Below are 23,864 nucleotides of genomic sequence, written 5' to 3' on the forward strand. Positions count from 1 at the left end.
AAAACCTCGCAAACTATATCTCATATTTACTAGTTACAGTATATTAATTACATTAAATACCTATACTAATTATATTACTAGAGTTACATTTCGTAATTTACAAAACAAGCTTTCTTGATTTCCTGCTAGCAAATGCATCTTTGACATCACTAAACTTTAGCTAATGGGTTAAAGTAAGAGTTCCCAAGTCGGATAATATTTGTTGACTCATCGATGACTGAAGGAAATATTTTACTCTTGCAAGTGCACTAAACGATCTTTCAGTGTCCACCAGAGACGCTAGTAGAGTACAAAAAATAAAAAGAGCAATAGTAACATTCGGAAACATGTTGATTAATTTTTGATCAAGAATTATGTTGAGCAACTGATATGGTGTCAGAGCAGGACTAAACTTGGCAGATTGAATCGCTTATAGATAAACCATTTCATTAATGATATCATCTGATATATCATCTATCAATTCGAGCCCCGGATTCAACTGATATATATTTTGCCTTATAGCGGCAAAATATATATACATATAGATAGATAGTTAGATAAAACTGACTGTTTGAAAATTTCTTCGGGGTTCTTTCTTTCTTATTCTTCAATAGTTCCGTCTGATAAACGATTCCTGATTGTGCGCTTTTCTGGAAAATCTGAAGTCGTTCCTACATTTCTGCTCACAAGATTACAGTCTTGCAAAATATTTTCCCATTTACTGCGTAGTAGTCTATCAAACTTATGATATTGTCAACTTCGACATCCGAAGTAATTTCTCTTGCTTGCAAGACAACGTTTCTGTAATTGATGGCTGTCAAATGAAAAAATGTTTGTAGCAATTTTCTCCTTAGCACAAGGGTTATAATACTTTCTGTTTTCGCCGGGCTCCTCAGCAGTCCGGGCTCCGGGTTAAAAGCTCCGGCTCCCCCACCATCTCGTCCGGCCTGGGTAAAACCTGGAAATAATACTGAATACCGAGGTTATAAAGTCAGGTGCTTCTGCCTCCGCGATCAAGTAAATAGTGTTTATAAAATGTGCTTTGCGTGTCCAAAAGCGATAATTCTCTAAAAACAGTAGGTCTATTTACTATGACACATTTAAACACTTCTTCTCGGCAAACGGTTTAAAATAAAGTGATGATACATTTTGCAAATAGATCTGGGACATACTTGCGAAACACAGTATCTAAAAGTTGTGAATATGTGTAATATGGGGGTGTTTAACGAGTGTCGGTAATATGTAAAGTGTCCTACTGTGTCCAAAAGTAGTTTATTTATTTTTTGCTAAGACCCTCTTGACTTTCACCTCCCTACGATAGGTGCGAATCAGCCACGTAAATCTTAGCTAACATCGGGCTTCGCGCTCATGTTCTCGGTTTGTAAAGTTAGTCTCAGTTTTGATTTAGAAGTTCTTTCTAGTCATTTCCAATTGAATTAGTTTATTTTTTTCTTTTTCATCCATGATAGCTTCTAGAGACCATAATCATAGCTTTAATGAGCTCTCCCGAATTGGTCTTCTCGTTCAGAGCAGCTTTTCTTCTCAATTTAGGACGGTTGGCTCTTAATTTTAATATTTTTCTTCATTGTACTAATATTTCACTGGACTTCAGACTTATTCAAGAATTGAATCATTTTCACACACTTAGTCAATATCGTAATCCATTTGTAATTTTCTGGTTTCCTTGAAATTACTCGAAATTTATCGGACGTTTACACAGAATGACACTTAGAAAATTTCGATATCACCTTCAACTAATTATTTCCATTTAACAAGTTTTTTTTAAAAAGAAATTAATTATAGAAATTTTCTCGTCTCTTCGCTATATCCAGGAGGAACATAACGATTTTTTTCATTTATGAATTGTCATTAGCTTTGATGAACTCAAGTGATATAATTTTAACATAGAGGAAAGATGCTATTAACTTCAGTGAAGAGTGAAATAAATATTGCTTAATATTTATTCTCGTTATCATTTTTGCTATTTTCTACCTTTTGTAGTTCACTCTCCTTGTCTCTACGCGAGTCTTAACACCTTAGTATTCAACTTAAAGAGACGGCTCTTGTACTTTCGGTCCATTGCTCTTTTATATTATTTTGGATCTTCGGGGCTGTACATCAGATGTTGATTTTCTTTACTGGTAGGTAATATCAATAAGTACCAAACGATAATTTAGGAGTCATATTTTGTATAAAATTAGCATAAATTCAGAACATGTAGTGTAGAACATGTTATACTAGACTTTGTACTGTACTAGACTTTGTACTAGAAATTGTACTTTTTCTTTAGTTTTGTTATCTAATAAATTGTTGTGAAAGTTTGATTCGTCATGTATAGTTAAATTTACGAGAGCTCCTTCGTCGCTAAGCTATTAGCTTACATGCCTTTGGTGTGCAAGATTCAGGTTTGATTCCGGGAGGGAGCTCGTGTGATTCGGATTCCACGTTAATCAGTAGGTCCCGACTCATACAGCTTCGCTGCTGAAAGGGACATTAAACTCAAAATCAACTCAACTCATTGAAGTTACGATACATTGAATAATAATATTTTAAAAAAATGTGTTCTGAATTCCGAAACGATGCGTGACATAGAGTAGAAGTACCATGAATATAATCCCGAAGCTCTTACCGTCTGGCTACGTATTACATTTTACCTATTTTCGCTCTACCACGGTATACAGGACGGCACTCAGTAGAAATCTCGAGTTCAATTGTCTCTGACATGGATTTTCTCACACTTACGATAGCAATTTAATGGCTATCAGAGTAGACACGTGTTCTTGGATGACACTTTTCATCCTCTTTTGGCCTTTTTACTGACAAGGGAAGTATCAACGAGCTAATTTTTACCAAGTGCACGTATCTTAAAACTATTGCTACCATTGTTTTTCTGCTTAAATTCTAACCCAAAATCATGTATCATATTGCTATATTCCTATTTACAAAACTTGACCTGCATTGAAGATAGCGGATTTCAAGATGGCTGCCTTCAACGTTCACCTTACCGAACGACTTTCCCTTAGGTATAGTATGTACTCACATTGTTGTTATTGACTTTTTATTATTAACAGGCAGTTTACAAGGGGTGGTATTGAACGTATTGCGCAATTGTCGACATGGATACGCGACATTTCAATCTGCTATTTTGGTTAATTCCACTTCAAAAACGCAGCTGCTTTTTTGTGTGTGGTCTTTCTGTGGGACTTCCTTCCTCTGAGTCAAATTTTACGGTGGGTTTTGATATGAGCTTATTGATACTTCCCTTGTGAGAGGCTAGTGGAGCTGTGTATTACAAAGGTATCTCTCATCCGTCTGACTTAGATGCGGATTTCTTCATCTGGCTAGAGGTTTAAAGTGAGTCGGAAGTTGTTGTCTGGTTGGAGAACTCAGCCTAGTTATAAAAAGTCCACGCTCATTTCTACCCATCATGTTGGGTGTAGCTTGGTTTTTTCTGCCCTCAACGGCCGGCTGCCCTAACAATGCATTATATACACATCAATAGCGTTCTCCATCTTACTAAAACAGTCGAATTCTTAGTACAGATAATAAATAAAATATTATTCGTACAAACTTCAAAAATGCATAATAATAATAATATACACTGATAACCAAAAGCCATTATCTTTTATGTGATGTGTCCACTTTTGTCTTGCAGATCAGAAGCAATGTAGTTTGGCGTGAAAGCAATGAGGCCCTAGTAGGTTGCTGCAGACACGGTGCAACACATGTGCACACACAAGTTCCACGGAGAAAATCGATAAACTTGGATCTGATGTTCAGTTGGATTAAGATCGGGTAAGTTTGAGGGCATTGGAGGAATTCAAATTCACCATTGTTCTCCTTGAACCATGGTTCACCATCGTTCGGATAAGTAATGTTGTACTGGTGAAAGATACCATTCCCAGCCAGAAATATAGCCGACACAACAGAAGTGCTAAAAAGCAGAAAATAATAGTAACAAGGCGCTTGAAGGAAAAAAATAATTGATTACTATTGTGATTATCTGTAACAATTTTTGAAGATTATGACAAGCTGAACAAATTATTGCCCAACATAAAATTAGTTTGGATGGTTTTCATGAAGCAATAGCTTGTTTGGCTTGGCATAGACTTCAAAATTTCTTATAGATAATAATAACGATTTTTTCCTGCTTTTAAGCGCCTTCTTATGTTTTCTGGTTTCTTTAGAGCTTTTAATGAAGTCGGTTAATATTGTTTTTCTCTTCAAAAGAATGTTCTCATTTTCTGCTTTTAGTGCATTTTAAAACTCGTTCAAATTTCTTTTTATGTTTAAGTTTATTTAACTTTTCAACTTATCTAAATTAAAGATAAAGCCCTATCTCTTCCTATGAAATGCTTCGGCCTACATCTAAACATATATACGGTATTAACCCTACAGCTGTTATGGAGTTTCTTCGTTTAACTCCAAAGACTGCCTTCAAATCCTGATAACGTTTATATATTTAAAACAAATACCAGAAAATATACTCTTTGAAACTATAAAATACATTTCTGTTGAAGTTATGTGTGAACATCCACACAATGAAATCAGTTAATTAAGATATTAATACTGTCAACCGCTGGGGAGCTTCATGCTCTAGCTCCGAAGATTCTAATTGGAATGGAACTTACATGAAACCCCGCGCAAGTAAAACAAAAATTAAACAAGCAAAATTCGTGCACCTATATCGAAGTTATGCGTGATCATACACGTAATTAAGGGATTGTCAACCGTTAAGGTGTTTCATAGTCTACCTCCGAAGACTATTGCTAGGTCTCATGAAGCTCATATGGTACTGCCAAGAAAAAATACTGTTTCAAGCAAACAAATAACAAAGAATAATATAAGTTGGTGCCCCTATGTCGAAATTATATGTGAATATACACATATTAAAATTGGTTAATTACGGTTTTGACACTGCATCCGATAAGCCATTTCATGGTCTAGCTTTTAAGCCTACCATTTATTCAGGTGAAATTTACATGGAAACACCGGAAATGTATGTTCTTTCAAACAAGAAAAGAATAATCAAGATCAGTGCATGTATGTCAAAAAATGCGTGAACATAGCTTATATTATAAATATTATTTATTTATTTATGACTTCTTTTAGGTGGCGAAGTTAAGGCTCTACAGTCTTCTCCGAGCACTTAACCACGTGCGTACATTGTTTCTTTTTTTCTTTCTTTTTTTTCTTTTTTCTTTCTTTTTTTTTTACAGAAAACACCAATACATAGAAAATATTAACAACTACGAACGAAAAGTATTGAACTACATAAAAAAGAATATACTACTTAACAAAAGAAACACTGACCAAAGCTTAAAACCCACTGTATTTTAAATTATAATTTGTAACGTTTTCGGATATCTAACATATTCTTCTTCAGACACTATCGACAATAAATGAAAATACAGACATATATATAGTCATTGTTATGAAAAAGTAATTGGTAAAGAATTTAAACTTTGTCATAACAATGACTATATATATGTCTGTATTTTCATTTATTATCGATAGTGTCTGAAGAAGGATATGTTAGATATCCGAAACCGTCACAAATTATAATTTAAAATACAGTGGGTTTTAAGCTTTGGTTAGTGTTTCTTTTGTTAAAATAATCAATCCAAAGCCATGGATAGTCATACTACTTAAGTCAAAAAAAAAAAAAAAGTTAAATACTTCAAAAGATACAACTGAAAATAATACACAAGAGAGGAAACAAAAAAGACTTCTATGTTGGAATACAATCTGAAATTAAAATAACATAGAGAAACCGAAATTAAATATTGCATATGGCGATTTGGTTGTGTATTCATATATGGGTACTTAATAATCTGGTAGGACGAAGATGCCTACGTGCTACTCGTATCCTTATTTTTACTTAAGAGAAGGGAATTTACAGATTTTTTTTTAAAAATTGACAACTGTTGAAACATTGAGGTAAACTGTTCCAGTGGCGTGTAGTACTTACTGTGAAGGATTTTGAGTATGAATCAGAATTGTGACTGGGCATGGAAAGCAAGAAACTATCTTGTGATTTTGTGCTTCTAATACGAAAGTCCGATAAATATAAAAATCTACGGGCTAGGTACGATGGTTCTGACGTAGTATTTTGTACAATAGGGTAAGATTATGTAAATGTCTTCTTTAAACTAACGTCAGCCATGACAGTTATATATATATATATATATATATATATATATACTGTATATAGATAGATAGATAGATATAGATAGATATATAAATGATGTGAGATGTTCCCTGTAAGTTAAATTGAAAACAAATCTAATGCAAGCATTTTGCACTCTTTGGAAGTGCTTTGGTTGATTTTCGGGTAGATCAGAATAGACTGAGTCGCTATAGTCAAGATATAGAAACACCTGTGCCTTAACAAGCTTGATCTTCAGAGATCCTCAGAAAAAAATACACATAATCGGGTCTAATTGAGAACCAAATTTTTAGACTGTTAATGAATGAGTGTACATAGTCAGCAAAAACCTAACAATAGCTAAGAGTAATCATAGTATCTTCCATAAGCACTATCGGGCCCACGATTGGCCGTATGAAAGTCTCTCAAATCATAATGGAGTCCACACTGTTTATCGCCATTCTACTGTACATATCTCGAGCAGATATTTTTTCTGGAAGACGGCGGATTCTGACCCAGTCAGCGATGTGACAAAGTCAGGATGCTTTTTACATTATGCAACATTGTGTCATTACTCTGCGGTTCAAAGACGATGAACACGTGCCCATCCAGTTATTATCGATGATGGCGTTCGGTTAATACTGGTATACGTGTGGGACGTGGGTTACGGAGACCCATATACCAGTGTACGGTGAACTGTGTGCTCAAACATACTCGTGCTTTGCCCATTGTTAAAGTCTGCTGTTAATTGTGCCACATTGTTGATCCTATCCCATTCTACCAACCTCGACAGTCTAGTACTGTATGTGTGTCATATTTAATGAATCTTGTGGTGGGTGCTGGTTGAACCGTCCGTCTCTCATTTTTGGAAAACAGTTACCACCCCTGCTCATGAAGACACAATAAGTTGCGTTGTTTCCGAGATGCTCGTTCTCAGTCATCTGGCCATCACGATTTCGTCCCAATTAAACTCTGATATCGCTTTACTGTGTCCCATGTTTCTTATATTAGCCCTACGACTTCGTTAAAGAAAACAGCATGGTTATAAGTATTTTGGCTGGCCAGTATACATATCAGTGTTTTTTTTTTTTTTTTTTTAAGTTTTGGTTTATAAGTAGCAAATTGCTAAGTAAATTTAAATTTGCATAGCAATTTAAGCTTCGTACCTCTCTTTCGGCAACAACGGTAGGAAATTATTATTAATATTATCATTAGTAGTAGTAGTAGTAATTCTATGTATGTATATATTCATGTCATTGTTCTCCGTGGATATGAAATAAAAATAAACATATTTATGTATCATAAACAAAAAAGATAATGAAAAACATGAGGAAGGAATCATGACAATTACATTTAAAGAAAATCGTACCAATTTTGTTATTACATGATTGTCTGAGAAGATAACTTGTTTGAAACGTAGTGATATGGAGATTCTAATAAATGGTGAATCCATAATGTCTAGAAAGGGGAAATTTGGATTTACGTGGTCCACGCAATGAATGTATTATTTCTTTTTATTTTAAATAAAGTAACAAATTCCCCACACATGTTCTCTACTTAATTTAAATTTTAGCAAAATGCAAAAACATACACTGTTCTTTTTCCCATATTTCTCTACGTTCCAAATTGAAAATGAAATGAAATGAAATATTTCAGGTTTACGTTCCACGTGCATGTCGGCTAGGCTAAAGAAGATAGTAATGATGAGAAATGAATGAAATGGTGGAGTGAATGAAGTGGGAGGAAACGGGAAAACCCCGAGGAAATCCACGCACACAGTTTTTGTCCACCACAAAGTTCACTGGCGCGAGCTGGGATCGAATCAGGGACCCCAAGCAAGGTTCCAAATTGAATACTACTTTTCTTACACCATTTCAAGAAAAGAACAAGAGGGCGTACGGAAAGGAATGTTTCTAGTCCAGAACTATGAAACAACTAGATGTATAATTTATGATCGTCTCAGCAGTAAACATATGAAACACCTACGGAAAGATAGAAGAGCAGAAAAAGGGTAGAAGAAATTCAACACGTAAGAGAGTGTCTTAACGATGGAGTGTCGTATATGTACTGAATAGATGATGAAGCGATATAGTGGTCATAAATATGAATGTTTTATTTAATGGGAGGTGCCGAAAAGTATTGACGACACCTACGGAGGTCTAGAACAAGTATTAAATTGCTTCAAGAAATAGCATAGAGATTAACATGGAAGATTTTGAACATGAAGATGTACTCTTCAATGGTCCAGTATATTACGCGCATGCTTTTTGTACGCGTGGACCCGGCTTCGATTACCTGTGGTAATTCTTGCCTCATATACAAAATTTGAGTTCAAGTACATTTCCTGCATCTCAAATTGTCTGTGCTGCTCAAAAGAACATTAAGCTCCATCCAACCATCCAATTAGAAAAATATGTGGCAAGACAATGCAGCAGGCAAAATGGTTAATGAGGAATATTGCATACGCATTACTCGATAGGTGAGTGACGTCACTATCGATAGTACTGCCGGGTATAGAAGATGTAAGGTTATATGTATCATGGTTGTGTGTCCTCTAGAAGAAAAGTTTTTTTTTATTTCTTTTGCGCACTTGGAATAAATTTCTCATATTTGTTATACATACAATTGTAGTAATAAAGATATACAGGGTGGTCCGGAAGTAGGCGTATCCCACCTTTAGTTTCAACAGTGCAGTGTTAGTTATGGTAGAATGTCTGTACATAGTTACCTTGAAGCCTTAAGAGTCTTAAGAGTCATAAACATAGTTATGATCACCATTTATGTCCTAACACAGCTGAATTCTGCGCCAAGTTCTCGCAGATGTTTTGCGGAGATACTACGGTGTCACGAGGGTGAAGGCGTATTCCACAGCTGCTCGTAGTTCCAGTGTTGTGTGATATTGAGTGTTTCTTACTTGTTGTTTTAGGAAGCTCCAGAGAGCATTGTCTGGTGTAGTCAGATCGAGACTTCTTGGAGGCCAGGCAAAGGGAACTGTGAAAGATGCACAACCTTTTCCAATCTGGCGGTGAGGAAACGTCTGATTCAGGTAATTGCGCAAGTGAGCTGGGACTCTATTCTGCTCTATCACAATATCGATAGGAATGTTACCAGACAATGCCAAGCAATGTTACCAAACAAATGTGGGTAAAACCTAAAACCGTCAGAAAACACCAATTAGGTTTACGAATACTTCCGGACCAAGCTGTACGATATTTCCCAGTTTCAACCTTATTTCACTCAAGCAATTCAACTAGTTCACTATCATGTTTCGTAAATAATAGCGGAAGTACGTTTTAAATTGTTACCTGGCGGGATGACATAGGCAAGATGCCTGCAGCACCATTGAGACATCGCAGGTAAAATAGCGTTCGGAGAGAGAAAGTACAGTATTTTAATTACTTTCTATTTTCTTAAATGACTTTATTCCTATTGTTTCCTTACATACAACTGATGCAGCGCCTTCCATACCTCATACAGACCTGGACAATGACTCAATTCCAGAAGAAAATAAAAAGCAAAAACCAATAGTAGTATTATTTCTTCGAGCGTAATACGATCATATACAACACTAAAGATATTTGCAAAAAGCTACTACTTCAAATTTCAACAACTACCCGAATAAAACAACAAATACTAAAGGAGAAAAAGACAAATGATGGGAAAACTGGGCATGAGCCTAGCTTAAGTAAATCTTAAGGGAACATAAAAAGAACAAAAGAAAAAAACTAAATCATGTGAAAGAAAAAAGTGAATATATTCATGTCCAGATTGTAAAGAGGTATACATTGAATTACCTATGAGGCGGAGGGGTGAGTGTGGCAGGAAGAATGTACGAATTATTAAGGACACATGTCTCACGGCTCTCTTATATATATATATATATATATATATATATATATATATATATATATATATATATATATATATATATATATATATATATAGCAGGGCCAGCGTTAGCAGTTTTGCCGCCGTGGGCGGTACTTTTACATGCCGCCCCATTAATCCGCACACCTTATTTTGATAGAATAGTTTTTAATAAGCTTAAGTTTCGAAAAACTTTCTCCACTTGCCACTGTTATCTGTAAGGTTAACAAATTCCTAAGTGCAACACTGACATTGCACTTAATTAATTTTAAAGTACTTTTTGCTGAACGTTTAGCCTTAATTATAACGATTAACACTTTCAGTTCGTCTTTCAAGTCACTGTGGTTAATATCTTTGATTCTTCGTATCTTAAAATGTTGGCAAGTTTAGTACATTTTTCAGACAGTTCAGGTGGCATATCTTTAAGATTACCTATATCGTAAAGAAAATCGAAATACTCGCTGTGATGTTTAAGTTGCTCAAACCTTTCTCTTAAAGCTAACAATCACGTCTAGAACTGTAATAAAAATCGAACTTTTATCTTGTTTGTGGATCTTCAATAGCTTCATCCTCTGCCTCGTGCTGAAACTGTCTCTTCTTTCAACTTCGAGCTTGCACTGTATTCCTATCCGTATCTAATTATCCCTATCTAATGCTGATGCCAACTCCATCTCATCAACTAAGTAAGATTGAAACTTTGCATTATTTTTACTTCTCTCAAAGTACTCAGATATAGTTTCAAGAAACTCGACTCCATGCAACACATGAGAATCAATGCTTTGGAGACTTTTGCTTACTATGTTTATGTGGAGTAAAAAAGTCATACCAGATAACGAGTAAGCAAAGGAAAGTAAAGTCACGAAGTTCGTTTGCTATACACAGAGCATCGTAGGCGACCATAATATCTGTTCTATTTTATTTGAAGGAAGGCATCATGAACTTAGCTTATTTGATATCCATGTGGAGTCAGAGTATCAATTCGGCTCTCAAACCTTGTGGTCCATAATGTTTTTAAAGTGAGACTGCTACTATGTTCTTTAATATGGCCCAACGTTGAACTGATGCATAAAAAACGTCAAATTTTTTTAACTATACAAGAAACAATGAAACGGCTTACTGAGGTGCTGTGGCTGCATCGTTAACAACAAGGTTAGTGAATTACTATTGCAAGGTCCATACAAGGATTGGGAATTTATTTGTAAAATTTTCTTCTGAATACCTGAATGTATGTTTTTATATGGGAACCATTGTCATATCGTTGGCCTCTCATGTCTTTGATAGAAATGTTCATTTCCTTCATCTGTTTAATTATTACTTCTGTCAGTCGTAGACCAGTGGCATCTGTTACCGGTACGAAACTAACGATAAGAGAGTGTTCGCATTTTTTTACAAGGCATTCTCCACTACTGTATGTAATTTGTACGAAACGAACTATTGCCATTTGCTCTGTACTAGAAATATCCGGGTGGACAAACACCGTGCTCGTGGGTTTTCTCGGGGTTCTTCCGTTTCCTCCCACTTTCATCATTCCACCATTTCACTTATTTCTCATTATCACCGTCTCCTTTAGCCTAACCGACATAACCGTGGGATGTTAAACTTAAAAGATTTCATTTCATTTTTTTTTAATATCCGGCGCACAGTCAAGTACTATACTATACAATGTTGCAGCTCTCAACAAAAACAGTAGTTTACTTTTAATTTGTTCACTAAGAATTTGAATACTTTGAATAGAACATTGCTGGATTTAAAAAATATATATATAAAAGACACCTTGATATTCTTATCCACCCTAGCTGAAAATTTTATCTTCGCCGCTGCAAGGGAAATATTGAACGAGATACCAGTGGCTAGTAGTTTGATAATTGAAAACGATGGGTAATGCTCTGAATTTCTTGAGTGGGTATTTTCCTGAACGTGAGTGAAGTAAGTTCAATTACGTTCTCAGGTGAACACAATTTGTTTTCATGTGGATCTATTACGAAGCATCACATTTTGATAGTATTTTTTTTTTCTTTTTCAAATTTTGCCGCCCATTAGACTTGCCGCCCTGGGCGGTGGCACGGCTCAACCCCCCTCGCGCCGGCCCTGATATATAGTATGGCGCTAAACTCGTTGTACAAAAGCAGAGGAGTGATTCCTGAGAGTAAAACAAACAAACAAACAAACAAAAAAAACAAGAAACATAGGGCGAAAACCGTGTCGTTTACGTGTTATAGGCTGCCGAAAGCGTGGAAAAACAAACTTTAGAGTTAAATATTTCACAAACTATAGAGCGTAGACACGATGCGGCATGGTATCGTCAAAGAACCCTAACCTACTCTACCCAAATTTGCAGTTTTCAGATTTGTGCAATGGCGACACAAGTGATTCCCCAAAGGAAGTTAAGGATTCCCGGACATTTTGTTACAAATTGAGTGGACAAGAGCATGTAAAAGACGTCTCATTGCCCAGAAGTGGCAGATCAGTACTCATACACGCAGATTAAACGATGGCGGATAAGTTGATAATCACTGTGCGTGGCTGCATACCTCCTCAAAAAGTACTAGTAAAAACGTTCTACAAGAATTCACGTCAGTACAATCTAAAAAATACGTACAACACAAGCCGATAGGTAACAGAAAATAAAGAAATTCCGATTGGTAATCTGCTCATACTAATGATACTGCAACGCTTTTGAGAACGCTTCCAACTTTGCTACTACAGAAATTGAACAAGAACTACTATTAAAAGATAAATAAAAAACACGTAATAATAATAATAATAATAATAATAATAATAATAATAATAATAATAATAATAATAATAATAATAATAATAATAATAATACACAACTGTTTGAGCACATTCATTTTGATCAGTATATCACATAAATGCGACTACCCTACCTTTTTTTTTTTTAAATCAATATTCTAAACTGACTTACGTGAAACAATACATTCGTTCCACTTGGGATATTTGTTGTAACAAAGGCTGATGTTTCTGGTCCCAAATCGTATAACGGGACTGCATACCGAAGAGAGTTGTAGGGAACAAGGTACAGAGAAGAGTCTTTGTTGAAATTAAAAGACGATGGTTGTCAGAACTGTCATTACAAAAGATGTTCAAAGTTTCGCATGCCACTTCAATTCAAAGGTTACAGCTGCCGTGAAGGCACCGGCGGATGCGTTGATAAACTTCTGGCGTTTCCCTAGTGCTCCAGGCAGCACCAAAAATTCGAGCAACCAAATCCTCCTCTAATTGTACAGGCGTCGTATAGACTAGTTGTTTCATATGGACCAGAAAAAGAAATCTAAGGGGTTAAGGTCTGGTAAGCGAGGTGGCCAAGACACTGGTCCTTCTTCGACGATCCATTTGTTCGGAAAGAATGCGTTGAAAAAATTTCGTTTCTCCACAGCGAAATTTGCTTTAGCACCGTCGTGCATAAGCCACATGTTTCGACGAACAGCAAGTGATACATCTCTAATAGTTCAGGCAGAAAATCTTCCAAAAATATGATATACTTCCACCCGTTTAAGCCTTGTGGTAGTAGGTACGGTCCGATGAGATAATTATCAACGATTGCTGCCCACACATTCACAGAACAAAGTTCTGATGGACAAGAGTTGACATTTCATGTGCGTTTGCCTCAGATCACAAATGTTGATTGTGAGTATTGAACAATCCATCACTGGAAAATGTAGCTTTATTGTGAAGAGAACACGAGACATGAAGCGGGGTGTATTAGCATGCCATTCGCGTAGCCATAGGACAACCTAATTAACGTGGAATTCAAACCACATGAGCTCCCGCCGGGAATTGAACCTGAGTCGCGCATGCAAAAGTCACATACGCTAACCGCTTAGCCACGAAGGGACTAAAAAAGATACTGGAGAGAATAACAAATGAGTATGTACATTACGGAACACAAATAAACTAAACGATAATAGCATTACTAACAGATCATCATTAAAAACGATGTAATGACATTAATATGAGCAGATCAGCAATCGGAATTCCTTTATTTTCTGTTACCTATCGGTTTGTGTTGTACATGTTTTTTTTACATTGTACTGACGTGACGTTTCCAGTGAATTCTTGTAGAACGTTTTTACTAGTACTTATTGAGGAGGTATGCAACCACGCACAGTGATTTTACCTCATCCGCCATCTGCGTGTATGAGTACCGATCTGCCACGTAGTATTATTTCTAGGCAATGAGACGTCTTTTACATGCTCTTGCCCACTCAATTTACGTTATAAAATGTCCGGGAATTCCTAACGTCCTTTGGGGAATCTCTTGCGCCACCATTGCACAAATCTGAAAACTGCAAATTTGAATACAGCAGGTGAGGATCCTTTGATGATACCATGCCGCATCACGTGTACGCTCAAGTTTGTTTTCCTACGCTTTCGGCAGCCTATAACACGTAAATGACGCGGTTTTAGCCCTATGTTTATTTGAACTTGTGTTACTCTTAGTAATCACTCCTCTGCTTTTGTACAACGAATTTAGCGATATATATATATATATATATATATATATATATATATATATAAGGGCTTGCATTGAGATTAAGGTTACGTTCTGAATACCATTTTGATTAAAATAGATTAAAATAATGTTTTAATTATTTTCTTTGGAAATCATTCATGAGACATAAAATTGTTATATATAGGTCTATTACTTACAAGAAAGGTTTTTCAAATGTCACACACTGATTTCCTTGAAACTCCTGTAGTGAATAAGGGAATCAAAACTAGGATGTACGTACTTTTTATATCGGCCAACGTGGGGAATGAAGGGGCTAAACATCCCCTCTAGTGCCATGCTAGTTATGGCTAAAATGTCATATTGCCCTATGTTCGCACTTTAGAGGAGTGTTCACTAGGGTGGATCGAAAAAAACTTTTTTTTAGTTTCCGAGTTGCTATACCGCGGAAAAGTTGTGGTTAGTGATGACTTGAAAAATAAAAAAAGAAGTATCGAAATCGGTTAATATCTTCCGATCGCGCAAAGGGTCTGAAAAATTTTAAAAAGCACGAAAAATGTAATGTTTTCGTACTTTTTATGAAAACAAAATACTCTCGTATTTTTAATGCTATAGTGATAAAATGTTACAACTAGTAATATTTAATAAGGAAAACACATGTTATATGTTTTTAGGGAGTATCTTCCGATCGCGCACGTGTGAGAAACCTAACAAGATTCCTGTCATTGAGCGAAAATTCTTATATCTTCAGAGGGAGCATGGGTTAGGAAAAATTAGTGCTTTGGATTGGAAGGAGACATCAAAGTTGAAACGTAGACTTGAAAGAAGAAGCTATGCTTTAAATAGAGGTAACCCTGGTTTTTTACTTGTGGAAGAGCCAAGTTGTTCAGCCGAAGTGTGTTCTGAAATTGAACCTGAATACAAACCAAATGACTCTGAGAAAAAGGAATCTCCATCTCCATGGCAGATGAGAATTAAACTAGGAGCTACAGCATTAACCTACGATCGATATGGAGTCAGTGACCGTGCAGGTTCTGCTATAGCACCTAGTGTGCTAGAAGACTTTGGTATAATAACCAAAGCAGATACGTCTATGGTTATAAAAGGTGTAAAATTAGAAGGGAAAGGAGCAAAATTAGAAGTGACTTGCAAAACAACAATGAAAATGATTTAGATAAACTACGTGGTCTTTATTTTGATGGAAGAAAGGATGACACCTTGGTTATAGATAAGATTGAATAAAAACAATTTCGTCGTACTATTAAGGATTACCATTACTCGCTCATCAAAGAACCTGGTTCTGCATACATTGGCCATGGGTCGTCGAGCTCTGGATCTGCTAAAGACGTTGTATCTTGCCTTAATGAACAAGGAATTTCAGTGGAAGACTTGGATATCATCGGTTGTGATGGTACTAATACAAATACTGGCTGGAAAAATGGTGTTATTCGTCATATTGAGATCCATGTTGGGCGACCTTTGCAATGGCCTATTTGCCTACTCGATTTCAATGAATTACCTTTCCGTCAACTTTTTCAACATTTGGATAGAGGAACAGTTTGCCCCACAACATTTTCTGGACGAATTGGAAATAATCTAAGCGGGTCTGAGAAACTGCCAGCGATAGATTTTCAACCAATAGATTGTGTAATTCCAGAAGTAGACAGAAATTCTTTGAGTAAAGACCAGAGATATCTTTTAGATATATGTCAGGCGGTCAAAAGTGGCATATGTCCAAGTGATTTATCAATTCGTGATCCCGGACCACTTTCACATTCCAGATGGCTCACTTGTGCAAATTGAGTTTTCAGACTATATATAAGTGCAGCAAATCCCTCAAATGAGTTAAAAACCATAGTGACTTTCATTTTGAAATCTTAGATGCCAGTGTGGTTTGAAATTAAAAACAGCAATACCTTCATAAGTGGACCTATTCATATATATAGAACAATTGAAACATCTCGATACTTGCCTGACTATTTGAAGCAATTTGTTTTCCCCGCCATTGAAAGGAACTCGTTCTTTGGCCACCCCGAAAATCTTTTAATAGCCATGATGTTTGATGAGAGGAAGCACATTAGAAAACTAGGGCTTAGAAGAGTGTTGAAAGCCAGGCAGTCTGATTCGAAAGGAAAAAGCATCAGAACCTTTCTTACTCCAACTGTGAATTTTGAAGCCTCAGATTACATTGACATGATTGACTGGAGTGAAGCCAAGTATTCTTCTCCACCTCTTCTTCGAAAAGTTTCAAACGACAACATCAACTCTTTCATTCAACGAGGTGAAATACCAGATGGGGATATCAAGAAGTTCCCCTGCCATACGCAAGCCGTGGAGCGATGCGTGAAGCTAGTTACAGAAGTTTCGCTCAAAGTATGCGGATCCAAATCAAGAGATGGCTACATCAGAGCAACGTTGAAATCCAGATCTTTGATGCCTGAGTTCAGAACAAAATCTGACTATAAAATCGCTTCAATTTTGTAAGTCTTTCAAAAAAGAAAAATTTAAATATGTAAATATTGTAAATAGTATACACCTTTTATGGCTGGGTGGATGGGAAGTGTGTGGGTGGAACTCGAAGTGCAGCCTCCTCCTCTGGGTTGTTTTTATATATAAAAACAAGCGAAGAGCTGCACATTTGTGTTAGCTTTGGAAATTATATGTCATAACCTTGGAACTCTCTCATTAAAACATTAAACATTATAAAACATATTAGAACGCATGTTATTACATCAGCACTATAAGGCAATTAAAATATCACAGTTTATAATTTTTGATTTTTTTTAAAAAAAATACGAACAACAGACATTTTTCTTAAACTTCATGGGCTTTGCGCGATCGGAAGATATTCTCTAAAATCATAAAACAACTGTTTTTATTATTAAATAAGGCATGTTGTAACGTTTTATCACTATAGCGTAAAAAATACGAGAGTATTTTATTTTAATAAAGAGTATGAGAAAATCAAGTTTTCATGTTTTTTTAAAATTTTTCAGACGCCTTGCGCGATCGGAAGATATTAACCGATTTCGATACTTCTTTTTTTATTTTTCAAGTCATCACTAACCACAACTTTTCCGCGGTATAGCAACTCGGAAACTAAAAAAAAGTTTTTTTCGATCCACCCTAGTGTTCACCCCTTCATCCCCCACGTTGGCCGGTATGAAAAAACACGTATATCCTACTTTTGATTCCTTTATTCAATCCAGAAGTTTCAAGCAAATCGGAGTGTGACACTTAAAAAACCTTATTTGTTAGTGGATGTCATTTTGTATAAACTGTAAAAAATGGTATTTAGCATGAAGCTAAAGACGAGTTTTAATTGAAAAGAATATGCGTATTGCATTTATTGTCATGGAAATATATAAATTGGGAGGTAGGCGGAAGTGTTTTTCTTCGTGTACTATGGGGAAATAATGTTTTCCATGCAGTTTATTTTAGAACTGACATTTGGACTGGAAGAATATTTACATTACATTACTGTATTGTAACATTTTTCATGAAAGGTAATTAAATTTAGTAATTCTAAAATAACATTAAAAATTAATATTAGTTCTAGTTCTCTCAAATATTATATAGCTCATTAGTAGCCTATCATTGTCTTGAATCTACTTTTAGTTGCATTGGTAAAATACAAATATAAACTAAAGCTGGTAAATGTAATACGTCATCTAACCCTATGATTTGTGCCATCTTATCTTTATGTGGGTCAAGATAAACATTTGGACTTGTGATTAATTACTCTCCATTCTTTATTTGTTACTTGGAATGTAATAACAATTGAGTGTTATATAGAACAAACAGAAAAATATATTGCTCTATCTCTATTTAATTTTTAGGAATAGAAGCTTAAATCTCAAGTGCGTAATCTTGTATATACCATAATCCTATATTCAAGGGAAGATAGGAAAAAATATTTTGACCAACAATTGATAAAAAGAAAGCCTGTAATGAACAACATTGATAATTCCTCAGGATTTGTTATGAATAAAAAATTTCCGACGTAAATAAATACATGAATATATTTGAATTCTTCAGACAGTTATACGAAATATCAAGTCGATCATACGCTATTTAATAATAGGTGGATCACGAGTATACAATCCTGTAGTTGCTAAATTACGGCAAATCCTTTCGCTGAATAGGAGAAATGAGGAAGTTATAGCTGAGAAGAGTTGATCTTGAAAAATTCAAGAATCGTGAAGTCAAGAAAAAAATCACACTAGAATTGCCAGTTCTCCAAATTTCAGCAGAGGAAGAGGCATAATTAGATGAAAGTAGTCAAAACGAATGAAGAATGTAGATGTTGGTAATTCCTTGAGAAAGGCAGCTATCATTGGTTTGATGAAGAGATAAAGACGTAAAGTAGAAGATGCATAATTTTTTTCGCAATAAATCTCTGAACTTATGAAGGTATTTTTTCCTTAGATCTCCATTTTCCCCTGATTGAACTTATTATAGAGCTACTGACTCACTCTCTTTTCTCAATCTCTCTCTCTACTTTTATGGTTTCATCTCCCTTTACTTGTTTGATTTATTCCCCTTTAGATAGGAACGAAGTACTACTGTCTGTCTGTCCGCTATACAAATTCACGCCATTGGCTTCTATTTAACTTGTAGGAAAGAGACCTTGGCATACTTCTATGGAACTGTACGGAAGATGTCGTAGGTTATTAAAATTTTTTGTGTCATTTCTTTATTCTGGGCAATACTGGGTATTTCAGTAGGTTCTTAACATTCCTAGAGCGTCAGAATGCTTGTGTTTCATTCCTTCTCTCTCGTAACTGTATATTCAGGGCTGGATTAATCACTTCTCTAATAAATTATTCGTTGCCAGAAGGCAACGCGAACAGACACCTGTGTTTCGTTCCAGTCTCGTCTGAGGAAGGAGCCATTTCTGGACAGGGTGTTGACATGTGATGAGAAGAGTGTCCTCTACGAAGCTCCACTGTGCCGTAATCATTGGTTAGCATTCCATGAACAGTTTCCAAAACAACCGAAACCAGCACTGTACCAAAAGAAGGTCCTCCTGTGTGTTTAGTGGATTGTTCGCGGCATCGTGCATTGGGAACTGCTACCAGCTGGTCAGAGCATCAATGCAACTGTGTACTGTCAGCAGTTGAGAAGTATTCAAGAAAAAATCAAAACTTTAGGGACGGCACTTGTGAATCGCAAAGGAGTCCTCCTGTTACAGGACAATGCTAAGTCCCACGTGGCTAGAATGACTAGGGACATCATTCTAAGCCTTGGATGTTAAACACTATTCATCCGCCATACTCAGCGGACATTGCTCCGTCCGACTATCACCTGTTCCACTCTTTGGGCAATAACCTTAGAGGACGCCAGTTCAAATCTCTAGTAGAGGTGCAAAATGCATTTGATACCTTCGCATAACAGCCCATCAACTTCTACCTCGATAGAATCCATGGCCTTCCAGAACGTTGGCAGAAAGGTCGTCGATGCTGATGAGGACTATTTTTGATATTCCAGGTACGTCTTAGGTGACATATTGATGTTCGAAGGTAATGAGTGCAAAAGCGACAAAACTTTCTTGGTCACCTTTATAATTACAGTTATAATTTTAAACTATTACATAATTAATACATGCCCTTGGTAATGTTGGTGATTGACACGTGACAAAATCAATGTGTTTCCATTTTATATTGACGTCTGGCAGTGTTATAATTTGATGATTGCAACAATGATTAGAATACCGGAAGAGAAACGAATTTTGTTTGCAAACAGGGGCGTCATTTGGGTAGGGCAGGAGGGGGCAATTTAAGTTTTAGAAACACATGCTTTTTAATAACTTGTATAGTAAAACACTAACAAATGACATGGAACTCTTATGTAGATGAACACTCTTGCCCCCTCCTAGGAAAATCTGAAATGATGCTACTGTTTGCAAATAATTATAAACACCATAATTTTGTATGAATATGAATGAAGTTGTGTATGCATTGACGGTACAATAATATTTTTTCCAATTAATATTTCATACGTTGAAAATTTATAAGAGTTATTTGAAAAATAAATAATGTACGTGAGAATTTTCATTTACCTACAGAGCGGAGTAATATTATTGCTACATATCAAATTTAAGGATATATTTAGGGTTTGTAACAACCTGTGCTAGTTCTCACGTTTTATATTAACATGAAAGTGAAAAACGGTTAATGCAAGATTAGAGAGATGTTTGTGGAAAAATATGAATAATTCCTTAACAGTAACTAAAGATATCAACCTGAAGGGAAACTATAAGCCAAAACATTATAGTGGCAAATACTGCCCACATTAATCGAAATGAAGGAAGCATTGTAACTGATGGTAGTGAGATACTGCATCAAACTGTATTTATTTTGGTGCAGTTACAACAAATAAGATCGGAGTTAGTGAAGAAGTTAAAAATGGATTCATGACAGGAGATGCATAATACATAAGCTCTTATCGTCAAGACAAATTTCAAGGAAGTTAAAAACTGAAAATACATAAGAGTTTATTACTCCCAGCAATACTTGTCTGAAGCAAACGTCAGTCATTTACACGACTGGAGAAACACGAACTGATAACATTTGAAAATAAAATCTTAATGAAATTTATTTAACCAAAAATGAAGGACAAACGGCCAAATTTAATAAACAAAATGCATATAGTGGTACTCGAGACTATTGCATACATCTAGGTACATACTCCGCATTCATATGAGTTGTTAGATTATATGTATAAGATGGAAAGGTATCACCTCCGATATAGCAAAGTTACGCCAAGTATATATAATTCAATTTGAAAAGCCATTGGGTAAGAGACCTTTGGATTAGATAAATTGATTTGATGAAGTTTAGTAAGGACGTTAGCAGAGAGATTACTTGTCCCTGTCATACTAAGACGAATGCCCGACACATGCTGCACATAAAATATTCAAAATAAAACTTCAAAAAACATGTAGCTTATATACAGTTCTACGTACAAACTAAGATATTAAATCTAAAAATCTTCAAAAATTAAAACAGGGGTCGTGAACAGGTTAAAAGATTAACAAGCAAGATATAACAGGAAAATAATTTTAAAAAATAGAGATAGTAGTAAGAAATAACAGAAAAATCTATAAATGGAAACTCAGAAATTAACTATTTCAATTGCATGAACATGTAAGAGGTGGTCACTAAAACTAAGGTTACCCCCGAATACCTAATATCATTCGCTAATTCTAATCGTTCTTTAAGGTCTAAATATTCTACACACAGGAAAATCCGTTATCCGGACAGCGGCATATTGTACAAACATGCAGGATCCTTATGTTTACTACAGAAATCAATACTTAACATACGTTATCCATATGCTATATACGTACTTCCTTGTTTTTCGCTCAGATGTTACACCATGCCATTCCAGAATGTCTGACGCCTAACAGCCTTCCGTACCTTACATATGTCAGCTATATGTTACATACGTCCACCTGTATGTGAGATCCTGGCCGCCTATATACAGTTCTTTCGTTTGTACAGAGTACGTTCATTCGAAACACTTATACGGAAAGTACGTATAAAATATGTTTTCAGTTGTACGTTTGCTGTACGTTAAGTCCAAAAACTACAGGATTTACACATGTAACCTACGTTTTTACGTACGCCACATACGTTTTTTTTCTCTCAGTGTAGAATGTGCGGAATACCTATAGATAGACTAAGAAAATGGAAACATACTATGGAAACTAAATTGTATTAATTTTGACTTAGTTGGTTTGAAACAGAACAGGATGCAGAGGCGATAAACTCCCTAGTTTAAGTCGTAAAGTCAGTTATTACCTAATAGTTATTTATAATATTTATAATTTTAAATATTTTTCGTAAATTTATTTAAGTAACAATATTTTGAAATGATAACTTGACCATCTTGATCGCAGGTCACTTCAAGTGGACTTTGTGAAGGACAAACGTCTTGTGCATGGGTTTTCTCGGGGTTCTCACATTTCCTTAAACTTTCATTTCACGGTTTCATTCATTCTCATCATCAGCACCTCAGTTACTTAGCCTTGGTGATAATCCTATGATGTTAACCCAAAAGTATAATGTCATTTTCATTGTTGAGCTGTTGGCGCCGTTGGCCTGCAAACACTCGAAATCTACTGCAACAAGGGAACAATAAAAACATGACCAATCAAAATAATGTTACTTTCGTGAACATAGGTAGGTAAAATAGCTTGTAGGAGAAAAGTGTCTTTTTAAGCACTCTTTATTATATATAGTTTATACATAGGACAATAGTAAACAATGAAATAACAATTTTATAATAAAGAATGTATATTTATTTTTAGGTGTTACCAATTAAATCTCCTTCAAAGTACTGTCCTTTGATGCAGTGCACTGGTCTAAACATATTTTCCACTTTTCGAAGCAGTGCTGAAAGTCCTCTTGCCAAGTGATGCCTTCTAATGTCTCCGTCGTTTTTTTCTGCACCTTTTCAGGTCTGCATAGCGTGTTTCTTTTAGGATTTTTTTTTTAATTTGATGGAAATAAAATTAAGTCGGAGGGTCGGTTTCAAAGTGTTCCTTGAATTGATGACACGCAACAGCCTGGAAATGTTTTCAGAGCCAACCGTGAGTACGTGAGCCACGAACGTTGGCGCAAATCTTTTCGTTTGCAATTCCTCGCCGAAATCCGTTGCTAGAACTTCCAGGAAACACTACGAAATTCAACAGATTCATCTCAATTCACTAATTCTCGCAATGCTTTTACCGGTTCGAGAAGTCAAGGGTTGCCCTAGATAAGGTTCGTTTTCAAGTGGCAATCATTATTTCTAAAACAAGAAAACACTCGTAAACTCAATGCAGCTTCTTTGGACTTTATCATTCTTTCCTTGTCATTTTCCATTACAGGAAACAATTTCAGAGATTCGCAGTGCTTCAGCTTTTCACCTTTCATAAAAATTAAGCGATTCTAGTTTATGTTTCGTCTCTTTACTCAAACAAAATAAATAATGAAGATAGATGTGTTTATCATATTGTGTATAGCACAAAATGATTTTCATGTATGTAAGCAGTCAACATAAGGAACAAAGGGAACAATAGGCCTGAATCCAAGCTTAAGGGGTAGGCTAGTGGTTTCGTATGGAATTAAAATTTCGGGGCAAAAGTCTTATGACACTGATTAAATTGATGGATGTGATATTCTTAAATAGTTCCAATTCCGAATCCACATTTTGTGTACGTGGTAACAACATTTGTTAATCTAGCTTCACTGGTCTGAATAGCCACCTGTCTTTTAAAGAGCAAATTTTTTAGATGTATCTAGAATTTTTTCGCGTTGAATATATTTTAGTTGGACAAAATAAATTAATAACATCTATAGACGAATGGAACGTTAACAGCACAAAGAAATGAAGTCCAATTAAAAGTTATTT

The 23,864-nt window shown here is 35.6% G+C and overlaps 1 long non-coding RNA gene across 1 annotated transcript in view; it reads left to right on the forward strand.

Annotated features, from left to right (window-relative positions):
• The window catches only part of LOC145663656 (uncharacterized), a 94,202-nt gene that overhangs the window by 15,589 nt on the left and 54,749 nt on the right, over positions 1 to 23,864 (forward strand). Inside the window, exon 2 of the long non-coding RNA XR_014127216.1 lies at positions 3,635 to 3,774. This is a non-coding gene — a long non-coding RNA (uncharacterized LOC145663656). The remainder of the gene's footprint in view (positions 1 to 3,634; positions 3,775 to 23,864) is intronic.

The sequence above is a fragment of the Thermobia domestica genome, chromosome 11 (assembly GCF_964235325.1).
Source record: "Thermobia domestica chromosome 11, izTheDome1.hap1.1, whole genome shotgun sequence".
Taxonomy (NCBI): Eukaryota; Metazoa; Arthropoda; class Insecta; order Zygentoma; family Lepismatidae; genus Thermobia; species Thermobia domestica.